This window comes from Balaenoptera ricei, chromosome 16 (genome assembly GCF_028023285.1).
Source record: "Balaenoptera ricei isolate mBalRic1 chromosome 16, mBalRic1.hap2, whole genome shotgun sequence".
Lineage (NCBI taxonomy): Eukaryota > Metazoa > Chordata > Mammalia > Artiodactyla > Balaenopteridae > Balaenoptera > Balaenoptera ricei.
The window spans coordinates 116,083,048-116,106,465 of NC_082654.1; the positions used below are offsets into that span (position 1 = coordinate 116,083,048).

Consider the following 23,418-nt stretch of genomic DNA (forward strand, 5'->3'; position numbering starts at 1 on the left):
TGGAGACTGATTGACTGAAATCTTTAGAGTGAAATGAACAGGGAGCACTCACTCATGGAACTGAGTGCAGACAAGCTGACGGGATTCATTAATTGTGCCTAGATTTTCTATAATCCTTGGTTGACTTTTCCTGGCAGTGAAAACAGGATCCAATTTAAAAAAAAAAAAAAAAAGATTGTGATAAGTGAAGGTGGAGAGAAAAATGGTTGTAGGGACCTTAACGGATTTCCATTGCCCATAGCCATGGTTCCCAGAGTGGTCTCTAGACCAGCTATTTCATCACTACCTGGGGACTCATTGTACTCGTCTGCTCTGGCTGCTATTACAAAAGACCACTGGTTAGGTGGATAAAACAACGTGTTTGTTTCCATACAGAACTGGAGGCTGGAAGTCCAAGATCAAGGTGCTGGCCAGTTTGGTTTCTGGTGAGAGCTTTCTTCCTGGCTCTTCCTCTTTTTATAAGCCACCAATCCAATCAGATTAGGAACCCAGCCTTATGACCTCATTTAACCTTCATTATCTCCTAAAAGCCCTATTTCAAATAGGGTCACATTGGGGATGAGAACTTCAATGTATGAATTTTGGGGCCAGAATTCAGTCCACAGCGCTTGTAACAAATGAAAACTCTGCAGCCCTGCCTCAGACCTACTGAATCAGAAATTCAGGAAATGGAGCCCTGCAATTTGTGTCTTATTAATCTCTCCAGGTTATTCGCATGCACACTAAAGCCTGAGAAGCACGGGCCTTCAGGGAAAATTCCCAGCATCTCATTTCGTTTCCTCCACAGTTTTTCCCATTTTTACTTTCCAACCTTATTTCTTACTGCTCTTTGACATGAGCTCTGCTTCTGCTAAACTCCTTCTCACTGTGGCCTGAAGGATCATTCGTATTCTGCCTTTCAGACTCTTGTTTCCTCTCTTTCCATGACCTTGAATTGTCTTTCGACCTCTTTAATGAAGCATCACTTTAACATCCCAGCCATGGTCATGTCTTCTTTCTCCAGATAGCATAAGCACTACTTGTCTGAACGAATCATTTTCCTATTTTACAGATTTTACTTTCTTAGAGTTCATAGGTTACACTTGTTTGTAATTTTAGCACAAGGCTTTGCACATAAAAAGTACTTAAATCTTCAAAATATTATAGACTGTCTTGCTTATAACTCTTCTCTGTGACTCCCTACAACACTGGCTCCAATACAACACTGATTTGGGGCATCAAACAGCCCTTTGGTCTCTGACATAATGCTACTTCCAAAGTTGCTTAATATTAAAAAGTAATCAATATACTATTTGCTATTTATTAAGTCCTTAAGTGCATCAAGCCCTATAATAAGCACTTAGTACATTACCTCATTCAATTCTCACAATCACCCTGAAATAGGCATTATGATCCTTATTTGACTGAAAAAGACACTGGAAACTGAGGCAGAGAGTTCAGGCAACTCCCCCAAAGTCACATACCCAAGGAGCAGCTAGGCTGAAAAATGTGAACCTATGTTTCTCTGACTCAAAGCATATGCGTTATTTCCACTGTGTTATACTAGAGACAGAGAGGTTTAGTTTTCTGTCATCGTGTTGAATTTACTGCCAAGAACCCCAGAGGGTATAGGTCTTGCATTAAAGATAATTCCAGGATACCCTTTGTGAACTCTCTATTTTCTACATCCGTAGCGTACACACACACACCCATCCTGAAGCACTGCTAAAAGTAAGCCATCATGAAAAAGAAATTTGGGGAGGACTTCTTGACCAACAGATACTGTTAAATGACTACAGACAACAAAGAGCTCTAAATTCCATCGCTATTCTATATGCTATTTACTGGCGGACAGACTTTGGAATTCTTTCATCTTTACATTGAAGACAACTGAAGAACTCAAAGGGAACTACTTGAAAGCTCACAAGGAGCTCTGATAAACTTTTGCCCAAAGCTACTACTGATAATTAAACACTAGAAGCACTCACACACACATATATGCATAAAAAATTGAAAAAAATCTATGAAAACAATGGAAATTTATTTTTCCAGTGGTACGTTCTTAGCTTCCTTCCCCAGAAAACAGACCAAGGGGTTGTATTTCACTTTCACAGCTACCTGCACTTTGAAGACTGGCCTATTAAGAGAATAAGCCACACCTGCTGGATTGTTTCCATCATTCCAACCACTAGCTGAGATAGCAATGAACAGTAACCCTCCGTGTTCAGCCTACCTGGGGGGTTCCACAACCTCGACATCTTGCAGAAATAGGTGACATCCTGCCCACATGGAGGCGCTGAAAATGAGCTGAGTATTCTTCTGGGTTGTAGCGCACCACCGCCGTCTGTGTCTGCAAATCGTGAGACACGATGGTCCATACTTTGTCCTCTGTGGGGAGAAAAATGCCGCGACGATGGGTCATTAGTATGCAACTGCATCTTCAAATGTCAGAAAATAAGTGAGCTACACTTTCACTGGTGTTTTCCCTGAACTGCTGTAGAACAGTTAAGGACAGTAGTAACTCTTCAAGTAACCCCTACCGTTTTCTCACACCGAAGTTCTGCTTATATAGACAAAGTAGAAAAGTCATATTGTTTATTAAAAACAAACACAAGATCTGGTGGATGCTCTAACATCCACAGCATTGAATGTGAAGGCCCATTGTGTTGCAATGCCTTCCCGACTCTGGAACCCCTCACCCCTCCCGTAGAACAGGACCTGCTCCTTCCTAAATGAACTATGTGCTCTCCAGCCTCTGGATCTTTGTACATGCTGTTTGCTCTAACCGGAATATGCATCCTCATCTTGTCAACAACTGTTCTTTTCACCCTGACCTTTCAGATAAAATTAGACACTGCACGCTCTGTTATTGAAATGCTCTACACATGTGGGATGATGCAGATAAGTAATTATCTTGGAGTTTTGGACCCTGAAAATTTCAACGTGTGAAAAGAAGCAGATATAAGACTGATGAGGTCGAATTAAAATCCTATATAGTTCTGCATTTGAATTAGAAGTATCACTATAAACACTTGATGACGTTATCTTTTAAAAATGCAGATATAGGTCCTAGCTCTGTCCACTGAAAAAGTCCCCAAACAAGGACCAACTTCTGGCACCAGACTGTCATCACTCTATACCATTTTCCTTTAAGAGAAAACTAGGTTCCTGGAGAAATGGCTGATTCCAGGGCTGGAAAGGGATAAGAGGAGCCTGGAACGTATTGTCACATCAGAAACAAATAAACTACTGGAGACAGAGGGCTGTTCCAAAGCCCCCAGGGCCAAAGAAGGATGATATTAATTAACAGCAATCAGAATTTCCTGTAATGAATTAAAATACATCAAGGATATTTAATTCTATGAGTTCACTGAAAAAAAAAGAAATTAACTTTGGAAGATGCTAGGTAACTAACACATTATTTTGAATACCAGTAAATGAAGGCAAAAATTCAGCATTTAGTCTACATTACCTATATGAACTGTAATATAACTAAACACTCCCTTTATGGAAATATTTCAGCTCATAAATGAAGGCTAAATGATAAGTTAGAGTGTCATCATTTTGTAACTGTTACCGAGTCCAAGCTCCCCCTGCTTGCCGCATGACAGGCTAATAAATCGAAGACGAGGTGTTGAGGCAGGGAATACTTTATTCGGAAAGCCAGCAGGCCGAGTAGATGACAGACTAAAGTCTCAAAATAACTGTCTTCTCAGGGTTTGGATGCCAGTTTCTTTTATAGCACAGAGAGGGGGAGGAGATGAGGAAGTAAAGTAAAAAGGCCATAAGTTTTGCAAATGTCCCCTGGAATGGCCAGCCTGGGGAGGTGATGTGTTAATTTCTTCTTCCTTGTAGCCATCCACAGGTGGAACAGGGTCCAGATGTTTCCCTAAACAAAGGTACTTTGGTTTAACATTCAGGCAGAGGGGCAGGGTTCCCCGAGGCAGGCCATTATGTGTAGACAGTATCCTTTTAGTGAACAAAAGTGGCGGAAAGCAAAGGTTGAAGTAAAAGAAACAGATCCAACATGTAGTCCGATTTGGCTCTTCCCTGTTACAATTCCCCACTGTCAATATCCATTTCACAGTCTTGTGGAAAAAGGGGTGATGACCCAGAGAATGTGGCTTTGAAGGCCAGTGAGGCTTCATTTCAGGAGTCCCAGAGGGTTGGGGGAAATAGAGACTTCACTCTAAATGGACACACACAAAAATCTCACAGGCTCTGGGATGGAGGGAAGAAGCAGGAATATGATAGGAGCCTGGGTCAGACCTACTTGCTGATCTTGGAGAGCCTCCCAGAGAGGCAGGAGGCAACTACAGCTCACCCTGGGGACACAGACACTGACTGCAGCAACTGGGGGGAGCTTGTTCTACCACATGGACACTGGTACTGACAAATGCCATTTTGGAATCCTCCTTCTAGCTTATAGCCCCAATACCCAGCTCTGCCCAGACCAAACAGCATATAAGTGCCAGTGCTGGGACGCCTCAGGACAAGCAACAAACATGGCATGGACACAGCCTCAGGCACTGGCAGGAAGACTGCCTTATGAGCCTGGGAGTCCACAACCACCCCTGGACATGATCCTGTCCAACAGAGGGCCCAGGACCCGGCCCCACGCTCCAGTGCACAGGCACTAAACCCAACCCAAGACTCTCGGCGCCCTCTAGCCGGAGAACCTGGGACCCAGCTCCAACCAACAGTGGGCAGGCACCATCCCCAGAATCCCATGGACTCGAGCCACACCCTCTAGGGAACCTGCTCTAGCCTCAGGACCAGCTTCCCTAGTGGGTGGACACCAGCCATAAGAAAATCACAGCCCTGCAGTCTGTGGATCTGGCCCACCCACCAGGAGGCCAGATCATGCCCTGGGACTGGCTGGGCCCCAGCGCCAGCCACCAGCAAGCCTGCTCTAGCCTCAGGCTCAGCTTCACCCACCAGTGGGCAGACACCAGCCACAAGAAAACTATAGCCCCACAGCCTACAGACACAGCCCACCCACTAGCAGGCCAGATCCTTCCCTGGAGACCAGCTGGGCCCTGGCCCTAACCATCAGCAGTCCAACAGAAGGTTCAAGACACCCTGGGCCCTGCAGCCAACTGTGTGAGAAAGCAGCCTCACCCACCCATGATAAAACACAAGTTCTGGGACCCCTGGGACCTGCAACCAGACTCCAGGACCTGGCTTCACCCACAGTGGTTGGGCAACAGCCCTGAGATTTCCTGGACGCTGACTCCACCCACCAATAATGCAGCACTAGTCCCCCCACCCCAGGTTTCTGCAGTAAGCCACCGCCTGACACAGTTAACAACACATAGCTAGCCAGGAGCCTCTGCACAAGGCAGGACCCAGCAACCAACAAGTCCAGGGGCAAACCAAGCCTACCAGACCACCCATATAATGAGCCTACCATGACAGGAAGACCGACACAGCCCTCACAGGGGAAACCTCTAGAGCATAAAGCTCTGGTGATGAGAGGGGAGTGCACTACTGGGACATATAGGATGTCTCCTGCAAAAGGCCACTTCTCCAATGTTAAGAAATAAACATAACCAATCTATAAGATACATAAAAATATAAACAGCAAATTAGGCAAAATGAGGTGACAGAGGAACCTGTTCCAAACAAAGGAACAAAATAAAACCCCAAAAGGAGAACTAAGTAAAGTGGAAATAGGTAATCTACCCAAGAAAGAGTTCAGGGTAGTGATGATAAAGATGACAAAAGAACTCGGGGGAGAAATGGATGCACAGACGAGTCAGAAATTTTTAACAAAAATTTAGAAAATATAAAGAACAATCAGAGGTGAAGAATAAGATAACTGAAATGAAAAACACCCTAGAAGGAATCAACTGTAGACTGAATGATACAAAGGAATGTATCAGTGAGCTGAAAGACAGAGTAGTTGAAACCACTCATACTGAAAAGAAAAAAGGAAGGAAAAGAAATGAGAACAGTTTAAGAGACCTCTGTAAGAACATCAAGCACACTAATATTTGCATTATAGGGGATCCAGAAAAAGAAGAGAGAGAAAAGGAGGCTGAGAACATAACTGAAGACATAATACATGAAAACTTCCCTAACCTGGGATAGGAAACAGACATCCAAGTTCAGGAAGCACAGAATGTCCCATACAGGATTACCCACAGAGGAAGACACGAAGACACATTGTATATTATTATTTTTTTAAATATTTATTTATTTGGCTGCATCAGGTCTTAGTTGCAGCCCACAGGCTCTTCATTGCAGTGCATGGGCTTCTCTCTAGTTGTGGCACACAGGCTCCAGAGCACACAGGCTCAGCAGTTGCGGCGCGCAGGCTTAGTTGCCCTGTGGCATGTGGGATCTTAGTTCCCCGACCAGGGATCAAACCCGCGTCCCTTGCATTGGAAGGTGGATTCTTAACCACTGGAGCACCAGGGAAGTCCCCATATTGTATATAAAAATGGCAAAAATTAAAGAGAGAATGTTAAAAGTAGCAAGAGAAAAGTAACACATTACTTACAAGGGAACTCCCATTAAGGCTATCAGCTGACTTTTCAGCATAAACTCTGCATGTCAGAAGGGAGTGGCATGGGCTTCCCTGGTGGCACAGTGGTTAAGAATCCGCCTGCCAGTGCAGGGGACACGGGTTCAAGCCCTGGTCCGGGAAGATCCCACATGCCTCAGAGCAACTAAGCCCGTGCACCATAACTACTGAGCCTATGCTCTAGAGCCCGCGAGCCACAACTACTGAAACCCATGTGCCTAGAGCCTGTGCTCCGCAACAAGAAAAGCCACGGCAATGAGAAGCCCGTGCACTGCAACGAAGAGTAGCCCCTGCTTGTCACAACTAGAGAAAGCCCTCATGCAGCAATGAAGACCCAGCGCAGCCAAAAATAAATAAATAAATAAAAAGAAAAGGAAAAAAAAAAAAAGGGAGTGGCACAACATATTCAAAGTGATGAAAGGGAAAAAGAAACCTACAACCAGGTATACTTTAACCAGCAAGGTTCTTGATCAGATTGATAGAGAGATCAAAAGCTTCACAGACAAGCAGAAACTAAGAGTTCAGAACCACCAAACCTCCTTTATAAGAAATGTTAAAGGAAATTCTCTAAGCAAAAAAGAAAAGGCCACAACTAGAAACATGAAAATTATGAAAGGAAAAAAGCTCATTGTTAAAGGAAAACATATAGTAAAGGTAGAAAATCATCCATGCACAAATCTAGTAGGAAAGTTACATTTACAAATGTAGTAAAATCATCTATATTGACAATAAACAGTTAAGGGATACACAGAACAATTAGATGTAAAATGTGGTATCAAGACAGTAATCATGAGGGGAGGCTAGTACAAATGCAGGCTTGTGAAAATGCATTTGAAATTACGAGATCAGCCATGTAAAATAATCATAGATACAAATATATAGATTGCTATATATAAGCCTGACGATAACCACAAACCAAAAATCTATAATAGACACACACACACAAAAGTAAAAGGAATCCAAACATAACACTAAAGATAGCCATTAAATCACAAGAGAAGAGAACAAAAAGAAGGAACAAAAAAGACCTAGAAAACAATCCCTAAACAATTAACAAAATGGCAATAAGAACATACATAGTCCATTGATGGACTAAATGTTCCAATCAAAAGACATAGAGTGGCTGAATGGATACAAAAACAATACCTGTATATATGCTGGCTGCAAGAGACACACTTTAGATCTAAAGACATAACACTGACTGAAAGTGGAGGGATGGAAAAAGGTATTCCATACAAATGGAAATCAAAAGAAAGCCACAGTAGCAATACTTATATCAGACAAATTATCCTTTAAAATAAAGATTGTTAAAAGAAACAAAGAAGGACACTACATAATGATCAAGGGATCAATCCAAGAAGAACTTATAACAATTGTAAGTATTTATGCACTTAACATAGGAGCACCTAAATACATAAAGCAAATATTAACTGACATAAAGGGAGAAATTGACAGTAACACAATAAAAGTAGGGAATTTTAAAACCCCACTTATAACAATGGACAGGTCATCCAGACAGAAAATCAATATGGAAACACTGGCCTTAAGTAACACATTAGACCAGATGGAGACGAGATATATATATATATATATATATATATATATATATATATATATATATATATATATATTGCACATTCCATCCAAAAGCAACACAATACACTTATACACTTCCTTTTCAAGTGCATATGGAAATTTCTCCAGGATAGATCACATGCTAGGCCTCAAAACAACCCTCAGTAAATTTAAGTAAATTGAAATCATATCAAGTATCTAAACACAGTGCTAGGAGACTACAAATCAACTACAAGAAAATAACTGCAAAAAACACAAACACGTGGAGGCTAAACAATATGCTGCTAAACAACCAATGGATCACTGAAGAAATCAAAGAGGAAATTTAAAAACACCTAGAGACAAGTGAAAATGAAAACACAACAATCCAAATCTATCGGACACAGCAAAAGCAATTGTAAAAGGGAAGTTTACAGTGATACAAGCTTACCATAGGAAACAAGAAAAATCTCAAATGAACAACCTAACCTTACACCCAAAGGAGCTAGAAAAAGAACAAAGCTCAAAGTTAGTAAAATAAAAAAAATCATAAAGATTAGAGAAGAAATAGAGACTAAAAATCAATAGAAAAGATCAATGAAACTAATAGCTGGTTCTTTGAAAAGATAAAACAAAATTTAGCCAGACTCATCAAGAAAAAAATAAGAGAGGGAAGGCCCAAATCAATAAAATCAGATATGAAAAAGGGGAAGGTACAACTGACACCACAGAAATACCAAAGAGCCTGAGACTACTATGAACAATTATATGCTAATAAAGTGGACAACCCAAAAGAAATGGACAAATTCTTAGAAATGTACAATCTCTCAAGACTGAAGGAGGAAGAAATAGAAAATATAATCAGACAAATTACCAGTAATGAAATTGAATCAGTTATAAAACAAAAACAAAAACTTCCAACCACTGAAAGTCCAGGAGCAAATGGCTTCACAAGTGAATTCTACCAAACTTCAGAGAAGAGTTAACACCTATTCTTCTCAAACTATTCCAAAAAAAATTGCAGAGGAAATTGCAGAGTCAGGAATTACAGGGTTGGGGGAAATGGGTGCAGGGTCATGAGGAAATTAAGGACACTTGATAACTGATGACTGGAACATTTGAGGGCATTAGACATACAGGACACGAGAATAGGGCTGAAGTCACTGGAATGAGGGGAGGATAAAGGGCAAGGGAGAAGGAGGATACAAAGGATAAAAGGCCTGGGAACAACAGAAGGGGAGGAGGGTTGGGCTGAGAGCTCTGGAATCTGGGGAATAGAGGTTTCATGGGGATGGAGGTCTAAAATGCACAGGATGGACATGGGAGAGAAATAAAGAAGCCTAGAAGGCAAAGAATTAGTTCTAGAGATATCTGAAGGTCACAGAGGTGGAGAGATTGAGGTCACAGTGAGGAACAGAGAATGAGGAGTAGAGGGATGGAGGTGGGGTGATGGTAGTTGCAGCGGGTGGATTGAGGGTCACTAATGTTTTCTCCTATTCACTAATTCCATGATTTGCATTTAAATCATAACCTAATCGTGAATAGTTTCTAATTTGGGACCTGGAGGTAATAACCTTACTTACATAAAATACTTGTGATGATTCCTTCAACTGAATACACAGTAAAGGATTACAGAAAAAAATAAACAATAACACATTATTTCTTCTCTCCTTTAGGGACACCAGATGCCAGGTGTGACTATGGAAACTACCAGAATGAAATGGATTCTGCCTAGCACCTGAATGGTCCTGGAAGTGGATTCTCCCCTGGAAGCTGCAGATAAGAACGTATGCCTCATGATACCCTGATTTCTGACCTTGTAAGACCCTAAACAGAAAGCCCAGCTAAGACTACTGGATTTCTAACTTATGCACTGTAGGATGTTTTCTATTTTTTTTATTTTTTAAAAATATTTATTTATTTATTTATTTATTTGGCTGCACCGGGTCTTAGTTGCGGCATGCGGGATCTTAGTTGCAGCATGCGGGATCTAGTTACCTGACCAGGGATGGAAACTGGGTCCCCTGCATTGGGAGCACAGAGTCTTAACCACTGGACCACCAGGGAAGTCCCTATAGAATGTTTTTTAAACTGCTAAATGTGTGGTCATATGTTATGGCAGTGATAGAAAACTACTTTGCATAAGACAAATTTATTTATAAAATAATAAACATTATAAAATATGAAATTATAAAGTATTTAAACAGTAAAATCAAGTAAAAATGCCCAATAATTAACCACCCCCAGAAGCAATAAGAGTTTTATCTCCAGAGGTAATATCATCAGTTCCAAGTATATCCTCCTTAATATACAATTTCCATGTGTAACAAACTACATTTGAATTTGTATAATACACATCCACACATAGAGAAACGCTAAAATATTATGTACATATTTCAATATTTACATAGATATTGTCAAATCAAACTTTCTGTCAATCAAATTGCTTTCCTTAACCAATCATATATGAAGGTGATATTTTCACACCAGTAGAAATGGATTTCCTGCATTCCCAGAGACACAACATCATATTCCATGGTAATTATGAATAAAATGACTTTACTAAAACACTCCCCTAATTACGCATTTACATAGCTGCATGTGTTTTTCTCCTGCTATCACAGAATGTGGATCTTCGATTTCTACACATGTGGCTTATCTGGGTGGTTCTGGGACATGAAATTGTTGCACCAACATGACTGTGCATTCCTACATTAGGTAGACAATTGCTAAATTACCTTGCAAATGGATGAAAAGTATAATTTCCCACCTACTGCATATCCAGTGTTAAAGCAATTAAACAAGGAGGCCATTAGGCTGAGGTGACTCTAATGCTTTGGTAGCCTATTTAAGCAAACAAAACTTAATACAGAGTCAAGGCACCTTAATCTAAGAAAATAAATTAAGAACAACCAATCAGGGGCTTCCATGGTGGCGCAGTGGTTGAGAATCCGCCTGCCAATGGAGGGGACATAGGTTCAGGCCCTGGTCAAGGAAGATCCCACATGCCACAGAGCAACTAAGCCTGTGCACCACAACTACTGAGCCTGCACTCTAGAGACCGTGAGCCACAACTACTGAAGCCCGTGTGCCTAGAGCCCGTGCTCCGCAACAAGAGAAGCCACCACAATGAGAAGCCTGCGCACCGCAATGAAGAGTAGCCCCCGCTTGCCACAACTAGAGAAAAGCCCGCGCGCAGCAACAAAGACCCAACGCAGCCAAAAATAAATAAATAAATTTATAAAAGTTAACTATAAAAAAAATTTAAAAAAAGAAACAACCAATCATACACAGCCAACTAGGCTTTCCAAAATCAAGGTGACTGGCTAAGATACAATCAAATATTATCCTTGCTTTGATTTGGTGTCTTCTCTAGAAAAACCCCTCCCCTATTTCCTCCAGATAAAGTGCTCCTAACCACCTTTTTTAAAAATTAATTAATTTATTTATTTATTTATTTATTTATAAATATTTGCTTCTGTCTTAAACTGTTTCTCTGTGTGCTCTCCCACATGTTGTGCTGTGTCTCTGATAATAAACTTAATACCTGTTTTTGCAGTTTTTGCCTCCTTGAGAAATTCATTTATCAAACAGGGCAAGAGCCAGGGCAATTTTGCCTCTAGCCTCTAGCCCCTAGCCGTTAGGATTCCTGGTTTTTGTACCCAGGCTACTCAGGTTCAATTCCTGGGCAGGGAACTAAGATCCCGCTTCAAGTCACCACTCACTGCTCTCTCCCTGAGATCAGAATCAGGGACTGGCCACCCAGAATCACCCTGAGTAATATAAACACATAAGGCACCCATCAGTCCCACCTCTAGAGCAGCCCATCTGATGCCACAGATCCCTGTTTCATACTTCAGGCTTAACATGCGGGCACAGCTCTGCTGCTCCAGAATTTCCACCCAGAATATAGCCCCTCTTCCAAAATCACACTTGCAGAGCCTGAAAGTGAACATCAGTTCAGATTCCATTTAAAATGACCACTTAAACAACTAAAAAAAAAAAGTCCTGCCATGGCTCTGCCCCCATTCCTTGGTCACCCTTTTCGGAGCAGCTCAAAGACCAGCGTTTCTGGAAACTCTGTCACCTTTGTGAATGGATCTGGCATTCACAATTTTTGATGCTCAGACTCAGATAAAGGAGAGCAAAGGACTTCAAATTTGGTGGATGGGTTTTATTTCTATCATCAGTGATAATGAAAGAGAAGAGACAAAGATAATCTCTACTCCCAAGAAGGTAAGCCCAACATGTAAACCCTCTTGGGAAAGATGAACATAGAATACCCAGTTCCCAGCAGATTACGATAATTAACTCTCATCATGTGAGAATCTTAGCACAGTGTCTTAACATAGTGCATCCTCACATACCTGTGAGCGTGCTGTAGATTCTCATGAAACATTCCTTTCATGAATGAATAAATGTTGTTTCCCTGTAACAGTCTTGCTCAGACCCCACTGCTTTCTCTAGTCCCCACTCAGTTTGAAAGTGGTGAGCAGAGAATGTCATCTTTTCAGAAGTTGTTAGCGGTCTTCCCTGGGAATAAGCAGTATTTGCATTCAGATAGGGTGGTTGTATGTAAGGCACTCAGGCGCTGTTCTTGATTTCTCTAGATTAATGCTGCTGGAAGTGAGGTCTGGGGGAAGCAGTGGTTGCTCAAAGTGCAGATTAATGACCTTCATCCCAGACTTGGAGAGTCATAACGTCAGAGTATGGGGCCCCAGTTTTTAATGGGATCCATAAGTGATTGTATAGCCATGAAATTCTGATGAGCAACATTCACCAAAGTCATTTTCAGCCTTGACTCCCCATTGGGATCATTTGTGTGTTTTTCAGAACTACCATCCCCTGTGTCCCACCCGGATAGATTCTGTCATTTAGCCTTTGGCAGGGCCCAGGATCAATGATATCTTAATGAAGTGGCCCAGGTTATTCTATCGTGAGGCCAGAGTAAACACTGTGAGGCTCCCAGGTTCATTTCTGAGGGCCTAGTACAGGGTCTGGTTCATGGGGAAGCATGCTCTATGTAGACTGGAATGGGGGACAGTCAGTCTATCTCACATTCCCAGTGTTGTAGTGGAATGTGTAGGTGTCTCTAGGAGACAAGTGCCCCCAAAGATAAGGGAGGAGAAACTCACATAAACTCCATGAAAGATCTCTGTATGTGCACAGATTTTCCCAGGCCTCCATAAGCAATGGAAGAAGAGTCAGAACATACAGACCCTCACTGGCCATTGGGAAGACTTTGGCTCTCACTCTGATTGCCAGGGAAGATCACTGGAGCAAAAGGAAAATCCTTAGAGAATTTAGGAGCATGATATGAGTGGAGCAGGAGATATGTCTCTGTGAGGGCAAGAGACAAACCTAGGCTTCTCAACATAACTTCCATCGAAGCAGAGCTTCCCAAACAACATTCTAAAGCCTAGCTTCCTCCTTCACCTTTGGACATCACACCTGTGCTATCTGCTTTCTTCATTCCCACCTATCTGATGTATGACTGTTGTCTCCTTTTCTTCACATCCCAGGGTTCCTTCCTTTGCTCAAAAAAGGTGACAGGTTCAGCTTAGAGACAGAGAGACCTGTTTATTTAAAAAAAGGAAGATGACTCATCCTGGGGATTCTATAATTTCCAATCCAGTACTATGTTCAGTAGAGAAGAGAGGATACTGTAAGTTATAGAAAATTACTTTACCAAATAGTACTTCCTGACAGCCTCTTTAAAACACTTAGGAAGTACTTCTAATTTGCAGATCCATAACTCTACTTCCAAGTACTGCTCAATCAAAAATAAGGAATGGAGGGAATTCCCTAGTTAAGACTCCATGCTTTCATTGCCAAGGGCACAGGTTCAATCCCTGGTGGGGCAACTAAGATTCCACAAGCCGTGCTGTGTGGCCAAAAAAAAAATAAGGTTGGATATTTGATTTTAAGATGTGAGCAAAAATATCTTATTTCATTTTATAAATATCTAGAATTATCACTGATCTAGAGTGAAAGATGCAGATCAACTCAAGAAATGAGTAGGACAAGATGAAACATCGTGAAGATTTTCTTTGCATCAACAGATCCCTATTTCCAGGAAATTATTTCATTTCTCATTTGTGCTGATTATATTATAGCATTTTAAGATACTTGAACATATACTATAGGACTCTTGTTTTCTTTTCCTGGAGATACAAAAAGTAATAAACAAGAGAATAACTGAAATGACAATGGAATTAAAAAGAACATTTACAGAACTCTTACTAACAAAACCTGAACAAAGGTGAGAGCCTTCATTTTCCAAAGCAATCTACAAGTAAAGGGAAATGAAGAAGACAGGTAGTATTCACATGAAATGTGATGGTTTATGCACATCTCTTAGTAAATCCCTCCAAGACCCTATTAACAATAATTGGAAAATTATTAGCTTTTCAGTCGAGGAATCTGGCAGACAGCCCCTGAATCAAGTGAACAAAATTACCATCAGCTGTAATGAGACAAATTGATATCAGCTGACCCATGCACACAGGTCTCATCATTGCTGGAACAGTTTTGGAAAAAAGCAAAGAAAGAAGCAAACCAAAAAACATTAATCTAATCATGAGAACAAGGCTAAGCACATTTAAAACCACATATAACTCTCATGTCCTGTACTCTTGTGTATTTTAAATAGGAAGTCTTTCCTTGAGGCAATTGAGAGCTCTCTTTTTCAGAACTCTGGGTTATTCTAGGCCCTATAGCAATCAGCTTAATTGGTGCATTTTCATTATCCTTGTCTACGTAGACTGATCCTGCATCCAGACAGGACCTAAATATTACATATTCTCTGTCTTCACTGATATCCCAGGACCCAACCTCATATTCAGTGAGAATCCTGTATATCAACACCTCCTCAAGTTGATATGACAAAAAGGGAACATCTTCAACATTTGCACATCAGTAATTCATGGTAGAAATTCTTTATGCTGTAAAGGGAACTGGATGGAGAAAATGGAGAGAAGGCAATGGGATATAAGAGAGGAACAGCCTAGAGATCTAACCTTGGCTATCATTAGGAAAAAAAGAGAAGTATTGAAAACAAATTTGTTAGGCAGGACTACCAGAGGTACAGAAGTAAATGTTTGCAAGTTCTAAACACATGGGGTTTCAGCAAGAAAAGGTGACACGGCTGCTGATCTGGATCACAAATTTTACCTGAGAACCTGCCGTTTCTTCCTCTTCCTCTTCCATTTCCAGGTTTCTTTCGCAGGTGATATTTTGTAGAGAAATCACACCTGTACATCCTTGAAGACATCGGCACAGCACTTTCACCTGCTACCCGCAAACTCAGAGGCAGAAGGCCCCTCAAATGCAGAAAGCCCACGCTCCCCTATCCTTTGTCACATGACAAATTCAGAAGAAAATGAGCTCCTACATGGAGACCAAAACATGATATTTTCCTTCCCTGTTTCCATAGGCCCTTCTGTCTCACACTCAGCTACTAATGCTGCTACAGGAATGGGGAATGTGGGGTGCACTGACCTGACCCACTCACACAGACTCTATTATTACCTTTCCTTGAACCAAAGGCTGGACTCAACTCTCACACCACAAAAATACCTGCGAGACCTGTTGCATAACCCTGGTTTCACCCTGGAATTGCCTGGAGAACGTAATTAAAGCAAATTTATTTGTCATCTATATAAATTATGTTGTTCATCTGAAACTACGTTGTACACTTGAATCAAATATAATATTGAAGTTAACTACATTTCATATTTTTTAAAATGCGGGACTTCCCTGGTGGTCCAGTGGTTAAGAATCCATCTTCAATACGGGAGGCGCAGATTCGACCCCTGGTCGGGGAATGAAGATCCCACATGCTGTGCAGCACAGCCAAAAAAAAAAAAATTAAAATGTGCTCTCAGGCAGAATCTGCGAAGGAGGTCACAGGTGATAGTAGTTATTAAAACTAGCCATGTCATCTTTATTGTAAGCACTTATGTAAATCTTGCCTCTCAAACTTTAATATGCTTACAAAGCATTCCAGCACCCATGGAAGAAATTGCGATTCTGCAGGTTTGGAACGGGGCCCATGAATTGGGCATCTTTAACAAGTTTCTTTCTTGTGCCAATGCTACTCCCACAGACCCGTTATTAGTAGCACTAGAGAAAGTAGGCACACCACACCTCAGCCCCTTACATCAACCACTTTATCTCAAAACAACTATTATCAAAGACCACCATCACAATCTTGAAGGATCACATGTTTGGCTGGCACGTCAAAGTTTACAGAAGGCTAATAAAGGCTGTAACATTTGAGTATGTCTCTATTTGGAAAACAACATATATATAGTCATTAGTGCAACAATCACTGAACATGTGTTACTGAACATAACACATCTATTATGTGTTTACAAGTAGATTACAGTGCACTGTTTTGGAAACCTCATGGATATTACTGGAGTTAATCTTCATAATACCCTGGGATTTTGGCATTAGGAGTCCCATAATAACCATGAGGATGTAGATACTGGGATTCACCTTTGTCTCTGTTTCCCTACTCTTGATTTTATTTTTAAATGTTTGCACAAAATAGAAGCTGACTATAGATGGTTGGAGGAATACAGAAAGTAAGTGTGTCTTAGAACTTCAGAGAGAGACTTCCCTGGTGGTCCAGTAGCTAAGACTCTGTGCTCCCAATGTAGGGGGCCCGGGTTTGATCCATGATCAGGGAACTAGATCCCACATGCCGCAACCAAGAGTTTGCAGGCCGCAACTAAAGATCCTGCGTGCCATAACTAAAACTCGGCTCAGCCAAATAAATAAATATTAAAAAAATAATAATTTTTTTTAAAACTTTAAAAAAAAGAACTTCAGAGAGTTTTCACTGTTCTGTATTTACTTTTACTCTTTTTTCTAATAGCGTAGATAAAGGTTTTTGTTTGTTTTTTGGCCACGCTGCCTGGTTTGCAGGCTCTTAGTCCCCCAATGGGGGACTGAACCCGTGCCCTTGGCAGTGAAAGTGCCGAGTCCTAAGTGCTGGACCACCAGGGAACTCCCAATAAAGTTTTAAGTTTATAAGTAAAAGCCAATCAGTTTTCCCAACTGGATGTATTTTTTATACGCCCATGAGCTATACAGGGTAATTTTTACTCCTCTCAGTTCTCACTAAAATTTAATGTTATCAATTTTTATTTATCTATTTAATTTAGGCATCTAGAAATTAGAGGTGCCGTCCTATTATTGTTTCCCTGGTGTCTAGTAGAAATAGTTAAAATGTGATATATAAGTATGAATATAATTCAGCCTTAAAAAAAGCACATCTTCCATTTGGGAAAACATGAATGAACCTGAAAGACATTACGCTAAGTGGAAAAAGCAACCACAAAAAGAAAATACTGTTTTATCTCAATTATGTGTGGTATCTACTAAAGTCCAACTCACAAAACACAGCAGAATCTTGATTGTCGGGAACTTGCGTGGGAAGATGGGAGATGTTGGTGACAAGATACAAAAATTACGTTATGCAGGATGAATGAGCTCTGGGAATCTAAATACAGCCTGTTGAAACAGTTAATTACACGGGATATTATACTCGAGATTTGCTAAGGTCCACCCGGCAGGAATGTGGGGACAGAAGAGGCTCAGATGAAAGGGGAAGAAGGAAGTTAGGGGAGAACTCTGGAAAGGAAGAAAGCAAGCAGGGATGAGCACAGCCCACCCACCAAAATACCAGGGCTTTTACAGGCTCCACATTCAGGACCACCAGCCTTGTTTTCTAGATGCCAACACCCACGCAGGCCTGCAGCTTGACAGCTGCAATCCCATGAGTCAAGCCAGGTATTTTTGGGTCCAGAGTCCTGCCTCTAGAGAAACAAAGGGCAGTCAGTCCGCAGACAGCCTGTTAGGCTGTCCCACCACTAGGCCACCCGACCAGGCTGGAAGTGCCCCCATCAAATGCTGAAGGCAGACCTCTGTTCCCCTCTGTGAGGCGAGGCAGTTTGGGTGCGAGAGTCAGAGCCGCCCGATAACCAGCACCTCCTCTCTGGTTACAACCATGGAGTTCCGCCAACACCCGCTGGTGCTCTGGCGCCCTCTAGTGGCCATCCGTTCTAACGCCAACTCTCAGCCCTTCCTCCTCTCCCTCCCCAGCCCTGGGGTCCACACTGGCCTTGGGCACCTGCCAGACTGATTTCTTTCCTAGTCACCCTCTAAGCCCAATGAAGTGTCCTGCAGAGTTGGGTATGTCTCTCTCAAAGTCTTGGCTGGTGGGCTACAGATCTTTATCAGATATGTGATTGCCAAACACCCTGTACCATTTTGGAGGGTGGATTATCTTTTCCCTTTCTCCTTTTATGCACAACAGTTTTTCCTTGTGAGGAAGTCCAATTCATCTCTTTTGTCTTTTGTTGCGTGTGATTCTGGTATCAGATCTAAGAAATCATTGAATCCAAGGTCATGAAGGTTTACTCTCATGTTTTCCTCTATCAATACAAGTTATATAATTTTGGTTCTTATATGTAGGCCTTTGATCCATTTTGAGTTAATTTTGTACATGGGGTGAGGTAAGAATCCAACTTCATTCTTTTGCATGTGGGTATCCGGTGGTCTTAGCACCTGTGCTAATTGTTTGGGAGAAGATATTTGCAAATGATGCAACCGACAAGGGCTTAATTTCCATAATATACAAACAGCTCATACAACTCAATAACAACAACCACAAAAAAACCAACGCAATCAAAAAATGAGCGGAGGGCATCTGGACATTTGAAATGTGGCTGGTCCAAACTGAAACGCGCTATGAGTGAAAAATACACATCACATTTGGAAGGCTTTGTAAGAAAAACAGAATGTACAATGTATTGTTGATAATTAATTAAATGATCACATGTCAGAGTGATAATATGTAGGGTGAATTAGGTTAAATAAGATGCACTATTTAAATGAATTGCACCTGCTTCTTTTTACTTTTTAAATGCAGCCACTAGAAAAGTGTACATGGGGGCAGCGTGCTACTCCTTCAGGACGGTGCTGGCCAGACCCTCCCAGCCCCTGGGTGCTCTGAAGCCAGAGTGGGAGGCTCCCGGTCAGGGATTGCTGCCCCCAGCTCTGGGAGCTGAGTGGGACCCCACCAGGGAGGGCACAGCTGGCCCTATGCCAAGGGCCTTACATGGTGCCTTCCTTCCATCCTCACCACCTGCCTGCAAGTGTCATTATCCTAGTTTAGGAAAATGAAGGGGCAGAGGCTCCGAAAGGCTCAGCAAGGGGCTGGGGAAGAAGGTGGAGACCCAGCCGGTCCACTACAGACCCTCCCACCTCAGCACGCCAGTGCCTGACCTGCTTCCAGGCTGAGGTGTCTACCTCTCCCTCCCCCATAGAATTCACCCATTTCAGGTGTAAATTCAATGATTTTTAGGTAATTTGTATTGTTGAGCAACTATCACCACAATTCAGTTTTAGGGCATTTCTATCACCCCATGGGCAGTCCTTCCCCATTCCTACCCCACCCCCAGGCAACCATTAATTCCTTTGTCCCAGCACCATTTGCTGAAATGACTATCCTTTCACTCCATTGAATTGCATTGACATTTTTGTTCAAAGTCAATGAACCATAAATGTAAGGGTTTATTTCTAGACTTGTTGCCGAAATATTGGCTTCCCTGTGCACCAATGCTGGACAGAAATACGGAGACAGAGATTTTGGAGGAAGAGAGAGATGGCTTTATTTTTCTGCCAGGCAGAAGGGAAGACACAGCAGTCTAGCGCCTCAAGAACTGTGCTCACCCCCCCTTGGGGAATGGGAGAAGATTTTATATGTGGGGCTTGCAGTCCAGGGTATATGATAAGGATCAAAGTAGTGAAGGTCCTGCATTCTTCTTCTTCCTGCATTATTTCAAAACAGTCAGTGCTGGCGTCAGGCAGCCCTGTTACTGGGTCCGTTTGTCTCTGGGTTATCAGCCTGCAACTTTTTTCTGAAATGCAAACGCTACAAGGGAGTGCAGGATGTAATTCACATAGTGTTAAAGAGTAATAGGTTAGTTTTGTGAAGTACAAATCTAGTTACAGACACTACAGATTAGTAACAGTTAAAAAAAACAAAACAAAAAAACTAGGGGTGATTAACTCTTTCAGGCCGGGTTATGTTTCTTCTCTAGCCCGTTCACTGTTCCCTTTATTTTCCTTGTTCTCCGGAGAGGCAAAACTTCATTTCTATTTTTGCTGCAACAAATTCCCCACTGCTAATTCGTTCCCTCCATATCAATGGAGGAAGGGAAATGGGCGTAGTCCTTGTCTGCTGAGGACAAAACTTCAGTTTTGCTCCACTTGACAAACACCAGCTGTCCAGCCCAGGGGCCCATCTATCTCCTATTTCAAACCCCCCTTCCAGACGTGAACCCCAAGAAATCTTTATTGGGAGGATGAGGGACGACGGTCTGTCTTCTGTAGCTTCTTCAGGCTGGCAAGGGACTCATAGACCCTACCTAGCTGGGGTCATGGAGCTCTCGCCCTGTCTTATTAAGGGCCCCAGGGTGACTTCTGTTATTGTTTTGGCAGGATCTGTTCTGAGAAATGGCTGGAATCTTTGCATCATCATTATCTTGATGTGAACCTATTGTAATCCGGAAGAGACAGAACTTAACAAGTAGTTTAAAAAAACAGAGGCCAAAGATTAGTAAAAGAATTATTGTAGCCGGAGGCCCAAGCAGGATTAAGAGCCAATGTTATGCTTGGTAGCAATTTTGATCCTGGTCCAGATAGAGTCAGCACTTGGGTTACCCTGTCTAAAGGAATGGAGCCATTTGGTGTGGTCGTATATATAATTTTATTAGCCCAGTGTGATTGATGTACATGTAACAGACCCTGTTAGAAGTATTTGGAGGAGTGACAACCTAAACGTTAATAGACAAAATAGATCTCATTTCTTTTTAGGACAGTAAGCCTGAAACCCAGTCTAGACCCGGCACTTTGGGGAGACTTGTAGCCAGGTAGCCGGTTATCTAGTTTCACGTAAGTAGGTTTTAACCTTTGATGTGGCATTAACATATAAATAACAGGAGCTACTGGTCACTACATATGTGTCTTCTCTTTTTGTTAACATATGATCTAAAGCAATTTTATCTTCTAAAAGTGTAGTAATTACAAGGGGAGACCTTTAAGAAGTAAGGTTGCAGTTACCAGCTGCCAGCAGACATTGTTTTGAGAATGGCTGGTGGCATCCCAAATCTAACACAGCTCAGAAACCTCAAGTTCTTAGCAATAAAAGGACTTGCCTAAAATCACACCATAGTGTCACCATTAATGATGTCAGTGTTTCTCTAGGTATGAGAAGATGCAAGAATTGGGGCTCATAAAATCTCCTGAAAGTATATAATTATCTGAAGGCCTGTCCTGTCAGTTTTTCCCAGAGCACAGAGGGCCTCATTTCAGATCTCCACCCTGAACTCCTTGTAGGGGGTGTTGAAGGTCACCAGCTACAGCAGCAGCTCATGATTTAATCCGTGTAGAAGTAGATGGCAAGTGTCAGTTTTCAGTCAGCAGGGCCCCTTTATGGTCATAATTTCAACCATGGTTTGGGACACTTCATGACCATTTTGTCCCACGGTGCTAGGAATGCTCATTCCCAGGTCTGGCAAAGATTTTGCTGATAGGCCACTCCATGTGCTATTACTGGACTAGCCTTTACTAGTATCCAAAAGTCTCTGAACCACCTGTCTTCCCAGTCTCTTATGGTCCAGGAAAATATTCCCTCTTGTTGCTTCTTCTCATATCTAGAGTTAGACTATTGCAATCACTGATCTCATATGGAACTATGTATCATCTTTTTATCAGAGGCTCAGTCACACATTTGGTAACATAAGAAACGATAATTTTTTTGAAATAGGCAAAATACAAATAACATAGCTGGCAGTATTAATAAAGACATAAGTAAGAATTAAGCCAAGAACTTCCATTAGGTGCAGCCCAGTATATTCCAGGTCGTCTGACTTAGTCTGTTCTGTACCAGTCCCTATTCTTCAGGGAAATTATTTACTGGCATTGTCCATAAAGTACTCAGCCCAGTTTCCTAGTGTTACTAGACTGATTATCCTTAGTATGATTTAATTGTTCCCAGCATAGAGGAGCCTTTAACCTTAAGTTACCATAGCCTGGTGTTAATTACATAAATCCATCCCATAATTGTGGGAGGTTTTATTCCTTGGGTGAAATTTTGCTTGTTGCTCTAACTGAACTTTGAGTAATAGAGGAAAATTCATATTTATGGTCAGGGTCAGAGCACGTTATTATTAATTGGTCAGGTGAGGGGATCTCATCTAGTAATATCAATAGTGGCCTGAACATGACTATAATTTTCCTTTTAAGATAAATTTCCTAAGAGTCAACCAATTACAGCCTTGGAGAGGAGAAATCCACTCAGGTAACCCAGAAGTACTAGACATAGGTAATTGGCCACAAACCCAACAACTGGATTGATTTTTAGAACTAGCATAGGATTGTGCCTATGATAGAAAAACATTTGATTCATACGCAAAAGTCCAAGAAGTCAAGAAAACATTATAAATGAGCATATGAGTCAGGTCCAGGATCTTGGTTGGGTAAGCGGTCTACTTCTGATGTTGTCTTTTTCTCATCCTGGCGTGAGTGTAGTTTCTCCTCTGTTTCAGCGTTGTTGTTGTTTTGTCTTGTTTTGTTTTTTTCAGCGTTGTTTTAAGGTAATTTTGAGGTCAGCTGTCCTCTCTATAGGCCAGACCAGTGCAGGGGCCCTTTGTGAGTGGAAATTAATCCAAGAGTTAATTCCCTTTAGTTTTACTGTGTATGAGCTAGTTAAGAGAACCTGGTAAGGGTCCTTCCATTCAGTTTGGAGATAGTCCTTCAAATTATGTCTCTTACGTATGTATAATCCCCTGGTTGTAGGTCATGGGGCATCTGATCTTCATCCAAAAACAGATTACTGAGATGAACTTTAGAAACAAACTTAGAGTGTCCTTTAATAATTCAATTAAACTTTTTAGCAATATAACATAACAGCAAGGAACTATCTGGGAAGTGAGTCTTGGTAAACACAGACTTTAATTAACAAAACTAGAATTTAATTTTCAGTAAAACATATTTTTTGTCCTTCATTGTGAGGGCATTAACCCTGCAGCCAGAGAAGGCTATAAAGCCCATCAAATAAAAAATGAGGTTTGTCAGGGAGCCGGAAAAAGCCAAGAAGCCGTCCTGGATTTCCCATAGCCCTTACTGTTTGATTGACAGCTATTGTTTACCCATTTTAAATTCCCTAATTTAGGAGTAGACTGTTGTCATGTTTTAAGGACATCAGGATGACAAAAGTCTGACACTGAGGAGTTAATTTTTGTAGAAGCAGAATGAGCTTTATCTACATGTGCCATAAT

General features: G+C 41.5%; 1 protein-coding gene across 3 annotated transcripts in view; it reads right to left on the reverse strand.

Annotated features, from left to right (window-relative positions):
- Window positions 1-23,418, reverse strand: part of RASGEF1A (RasGEF domain family member 1A) — a 247,185-nt gene that overhangs the window by 140,893 nt on the left and 82,874 nt on the right. For all 3 annotated transcript variants that reach the window (XM_059900594.1, XM_059900595.1, XM_059900596.1), the window contains one exon: window positions 2,213-2,367. The gene's annotated coding sequence lies outside the window, so the exon portion shown is untranslated. The remainder of the gene's footprint in view (window positions 1-2,212; window positions 2,368-23,418) is intronic.